This window comes from Nothoprocta perdicaria, unplaced genomic scaffold, assembly GCF_003342845.1.
Source record: "Nothoprocta perdicaria isolate Ctin4 unplaced genomic scaffold, notPer1 scaffold_78, whole genome shotgun sequence".
Taxonomy (NCBI): Eukaryota; Metazoa; Chordata; class Aves; order Tinamiformes; family Tinamidae; genus Nothoprocta; species Nothoprocta perdicaria.
Genome location: NW_020456065.1, coordinates 1,036,999 through 1,042,998, shown reverse-complemented (window position 1 = coordinate 1,042,998; position 6,000 = coordinate 1,036,999). Strand labels below are relative to the sequence as shown.

At 38.9% G+C, this 6,000-nt stretch overlaps 1 protein-coding gene across 1 annotated transcript in view; it reads right to left on the bottom strand.

The window, feature by feature from the left end:
- Positions 1–6,000, bottom strand: part of ROBO1 (roundabout guidance receptor 1) — a 114,629-nt gene that overhangs the window by 108,162 nt on the left and 467 nt on the right. The window lies entirely within an intron of this gene.

The window sequence follows — 6,000 nt, the reverse complement described above, 5'->3', positions numbered from 1 at the left end:
AAAAAGAAAAAAGAAAAAAGAAAAAAGAAAAAAGAAAAAAGAAAAAAGAAAAAAGAAAAAAGAAAAAAGAAAAAAGAAAAAAGAAAAAAGAAAAAGAAAAAAGAGGATGCCCAGAAAAAAAGAAAGGAGAAAGCGAGGAGAAAGAAATCAGGATAAACACCTTGAATGAACTGAGAGCGGCATCCTAGCATTACTATGGGAACATAGCTATGTGACAGTGTGGTTAGAGCATGGCTCTTTTAAAGAGCTGAGAGCATTAATCCTGACAAAAAACAAACTGCACTCCATCCATTTTTCCTTCCTGTTTCTTGATTCATCTACTTTCTGAAATTTTTCTCACTGCAATTTATCTTTTGCAAAAAAAGGGTCTGTTGTTAAATAGGGAATTAATTTCTGTTTTTTTTCTGATGTTCCCTCCAATCAAAAATCTCTTTTTTTTTTTTTTTTTCTTTTTTTAGCAATATACATAGTAATCATAGTTATTTCTTTGGTTCCTTTCTTTTTTTTTTTTTTTTTTTTTCTTTCTTATTATGATTTAAATGATGTTGGGATCATATACATAATTTTAAATTTGTTAAAGCACAATGAGGCTGTAAATGGCCTCCACCAGGAAGAAAGAACCAAGTTCTTTTTGGTAATTCATTAGCAAACAAAATAAGGCAAATAAATAAAATATTTTCCTGTGAACTATACCTTTAAGGAGGTGCTTCTGTCACAGCAGAAGATCAGAGGCTTTAATTTTGCATATTGCCCAAAACATTTCATCACTCCATTGTGTAAAATTAGCTCTGTGCAAGACACAACCACTGCCTCATATTTTTGACGTGCTATTTAAAGGCCAGGATAAGAAACAGGAATCAGGAATTCAAGTTGCAACTTATCTAAAATAAGAGTGCAAGTCATTCAGAACTGTTGATGTCACAAGACAGCCACACATACAAAAAAAGAATGAAATTCTGTATGCATTATTCATCTTGTAACTTTGATCTTAAAAGCTAAGAATCTTGAACAAGGAAAGATAAATGGCTTCTTGAGGTTTTCCTTTTAAAAATCAAATGAGGATGATTCAGGATAAATGAAAGATAAGGCTTAATATGAAAGGGGGAAAAATTGCAATCACGGTATTGCACTGAAGTTCCAATGCAAGAGCTTTGCTTTTTGTATTCAGTTACAAAGGGTTCCTTTTTTTTTTTTTTTTTTTTTTTTTTTTGGTACCACCATCTTTTTTTCATGTATATGTAAAAGATTTTCCCTATTAAAAATTCATGTTCAGTATGCACAGTTCCTTTCTTCCACCACCCACACCATGAACAATTAAAGCTGTATCCAGATGCGGGGGCTAAAGCTGGGCAAGGGGCAGGAACAGAGGCTGGGAAGCTCTGACTTCTAATCCCGGCTCAGACACGGAGGTGCTCTGGAGCTTTTGCAAGATACGCAGGCATTCTGCCACAGGGCAGGTATTGATAATTACAGGCACTCTGTCTGCTCTGTGATTTTTCATGTTTCAGTTTCATTAAGTAGGCATTGCCCCTAAAACATGAGACAATTTGAGAGAGGTCCAAAAGCACTTGCGAGTTCCTCTGTCTGGATGAGAGATCCACAATCTCCTCTTTGAACCCTTTGAGCTCCTGAGAGTCTGTAATTTCTGCCAGCCTTTGCCTGGAGATATGCCCAGAGGTGCCAGCACCTCGGTTAGGCTCCTGCTGTCAGCATCTCCTGCACAAGCCGCCCCATTGGGGATTGACAAAGAGAGCGAAGCAGCAACCAAGTCCCTTGAGGGAGGCTTGGAGCAAACCTGGCGCAGACAGACAACGCTGTGCGCGTTGCAGATCGCAGCACGGCAGCCAGTGGCATCGAAACACCGCCGAAGGAAGAGCGCCTTCACAGCGCTGCGTGCAGCAGGAGCCTTTGCTTATCTGAGCTTCCAAATTAGGGCCTCTGCGCGAGCAGCTGGCACCAAACAGATGACACGGAGCGGGGCTAGCTGGGTGGGAGGAAGAGGCTACGTGGATGGCGGGACAGGCTGTGAGACAGAGATGGAGAATGAGGCACAGGTTTCTTTATGGTGGTGCAAGGTAGGAAAGCAGCAGGGAGATTTTGAGGTGTAACAACAAGGTGGTAGAAAAGCAAATGGAGATTCAATTTCTGTAGGTGCTCATGGGCCCACCAGCGACCTGCTGCCACTGCAACTGCTGTCAGCACCCAAGCAAGTCACTGTGCTCGGAGCTACCGGTGCTCCTGCCAACTCTATCTAGACAAAATATGTCTGGAGAGACCCAGCTCGGGGATTAGAGCAGTCAGCAGAAACCAGAAGACTGATTCCATCTCCTCCTCAGCCTAAGGGAATGCAGGCTCACAGCTTTGCCCTTGAGGTAAGCACCTTGAATTCTCAGCTATGTACTTATTAACAAAACTGGGCTGCCAGACGGATGGGGCTGGGAGCCTGCCCATTCCTGGTGAGGATACCGGGAAGCAGAAGTGCTGGCCTACATCCTCGCCCCAGAATCCCTCCCAGGATTTCTGTGACTGCAAATTCGGTCTGGGCAAGGTAATCGTTGCAAATGCACCAACACCATGGAGGTCTGGAACAGGATGAGGAAATTCCCTGTCCCAGTGAGTTACTGTCTTTTTATTCATAGTCCAGATCTTTCTTTTATTTCCTTTCACCACCGTGGCACGACTTCAAGAGGAGAGTTGCACAGTCTCTCCTACAGAAGATTTCTTTTAGGAAAGTTGGAAAACACAGTTTATTTTTTTAATATAAGAACGAGAAATTAGTTCTATTCAGTGGATAGCACTGGAGTACTCCCTTTCAGCTACACATATTGCTATATATATATGTAGCTTCATATATTGTAGGAGTGATTCTTAATTCTACAACGATCCCCAGAAAAAAATTAACTAGATGTGCACAGAATCTCATCAGTTTGGCTCTGGCCTCATGATAACTATTTCCCAGTTTAACAAAAGTGAGGTAAAGCCAAGCATTTGCCTCACAAGCAAGACTCTCATTCCTGCTTTATTTGCAGTATGTGGAGAGGGAATAACCACATCTACAAGCATAGGCTTTCATCATGTGGTGCACAGAATACACACAAGAAAAAGCACATCTTGTTCCAAGGCACTGAGGAAACTGTTTATAGACAACACGTTCAAGAGAAAGGAGAAAAAAATTGCTTTGACAATGACAGCTTATTGGATGTACCCAGTGCAAACGTAAATGGGGAACAGTCTGCGCTGAGCCTGGCTTGGGCTAAAACTGAGGAGCCTTGGGACCGCTGCCAATGTCTGCTTCTGCAATCCTGCACAGATAGCCACGTGCCTGTACCCCTACTTTCATTTCTTATTTATTCCATTCACCAATGTTTATAACCTGAAACACATATAAACTTATTTCTCTTCAAAGCACATTTATTTGCCCTGCAAATGGCCCAAAACTATGCAAAGGCTACTTTGATTTTTATTATCTCACCTACATAAACATATCAATTTCCTTAACCCTACCAGGACAAAATAATATTTTCTTTTTATTGCATTCCAGGGGAAGTTGTGCCTTAACTTGGATCATATTTAACTGCTATTTATCTCAATCTCCTGGTTCAAACTTTGTGTCAGGAACCAAGCTACCAACTCTGTTTCTCAAGCACCCTTTATTCTCATCTATTAAGCCCAATTCTGCTGACATTACCCAGAAGAAAAAAAAAAATCCAAATAATTACAAGAGGATTCCTTTAAGGACATGATCTCTTTTTGTAGGATTTACAGATATGAGTCAGAAAAGGAGTGTCAAGTATTACTCCCTATTTCAAAGCAAGTACAGTCTTAATACTTACTCAAAATTTCTTGTCAGAAAAAAAAGTATTAATATTAGAATTTCAAACAGCCTTTGACACTTTCAGATCTCTTAAAACTGCAGTGAGTCAAAGCCAAGTAAGTCTTTAAGAAAGAAAACAACTGGAAATGTTTTAAAAGTGGAGCCACTAAAAATATTTCCATTGATAATATATCCACTGCTATTACGTATTTGTGATGAACTTACACACACACACACACACACACACACACACACACACATATACTCATTTTTTTATCTAGTAACTCATGGCTTAAAAAGAGGAAAGTAACTTGTAAATTACGTTACCTGAAATTTAGTCTTACTGATCTTACTGATTCCACATCTTACTGATATGAATGAGAATTTTGCCGACCATTTTAATTGATCTATGTATTCACTTTGAACACAATAAAAAATGAAAACAAACAAATACACAAGTGTAAAACATTCCGAAAAAAAAGGTTGGTTTCATTTAAAAAGATGTGTCTGTCACTTAAAAGTTGGCAACTTCCTTCCATTTCAGTTACTGCACTGATTTCATTCTTGTGTTCTTGGCATTAAACTGAAATGGAAATAACCTAAAGAAGACTGTGAATAAAAATGCTATAATTCTAAGTCAGGTTTCCTCATTAATACTTTTTGTCCATCTCTCTTTTAATGTCTTGCCCATTCCAGGTCCCAATCTCCCCTTGTCTCACAGCCACTAGCAAGCAAATGCAGATGGTTACTGGAAAGCTGTTAGGATGCACATCTGAATGCATATTTATCTGCTTGGCAAGATCCTGCTACAGCTGTAAGTCAATGCAAATCTGCATTACAATGTAGTCTCCCCTCTGTGTGAGGAAGTGGTCATGATATTAATAGTGCTATTTAAGACAATGCCAGGCAAACATGACGTAAATTAATGCCGTTGAGCTAGCTGTCTCAGCACTGTTAATTTACACCTCTGAACACAAACACTTATCTCTCATGGAAAACAAGTGTATCTCTACACCTACATCAAACTCATTTCCATTTGTTTGTTTTTGGAGGCAGAAACTGATAACACCAAACAACTCCAGCAGATGTCGTGCTGAAAGAACACAAGGTAGGAGAGTACCTTATATAATCATCAGAAAACAAAACCATCATTTTTCCATCATCAGCCCTGTTTTAATAAAGCACAGGTGGTGATGCCAATCCATGATAGTTGCTTTTCTCCTGGGCCTGTCTTTGTTCCAACAGCTGGGAGAGAAGCAGTTTTACTGCACAACAAAGGGAAGGTGCTTCGCTGCACAAACACCTGAGTGCCTTCAAGAGAGTAAGGCAGAGCAATAGAAAATGCATGTTTAGAAAGCACTTCCCAAAGAAAAAAGCAGTGTTGGAAACTTCTGTTTTTCTCAAATCAATTTACTTGTAACAGTTGAAAGGAAAAAAGACCTGAAATGGAAATTGCAATTTTTTTTTTAATAGTTGGAGGTATTTTGTTACTAGCCAGCAATGAGTGCCGGGATACAAGATGTACACGATGCCCATATGTACACCGCAAACATAGGATGCCTGAGCTTTGTCTTATTTGTAAGAAAAGAATGAAATGAGACAGTTTAAATATCCAACAAAAGTTGTAGTTTTTTACCTGTGTTAACGGAGTTTAATTGTTCTTCCACTACAAATTTCCTCATTTCAGCCTGATTGAGGTATAATGTGTCTATGCCTTTGATCTTCTTTTATGCTACCATATTACCAGCAGGTTCCAATATGGTGTATTCTTTTAGATTATACAGTTTCCCACCACATGGATAGATTACCTTGTTGGCAGCATACAAATGATTTGTTAACTCCTTATTCATTTCTATTTCTACACATCATTTAGACGTGTAGCTTGATACTGATAGCATATTGTTTTAAATGGCAAAATCTCAAAGAATGAGTTTTCTTATTTGAGAAGCTACTTTTTCTATACATGTCAATAATTGTGCATTGCATTAGCAAGCTACAGATAAAAATGAATATGACAACACTTCTAATGAGAAAACATCTAAGTTTGAGAGACTAGGATAGGCCATTTTCTCTCTAAAGAGATGCAGCTATATCCTCAAAGCCTTGCTATCCTTTCTAATCCATTGCACAACTTTAATAAACTGATTCTTTTTGAAGGAATTACAAAAAAAAGTCACCTAAACTAC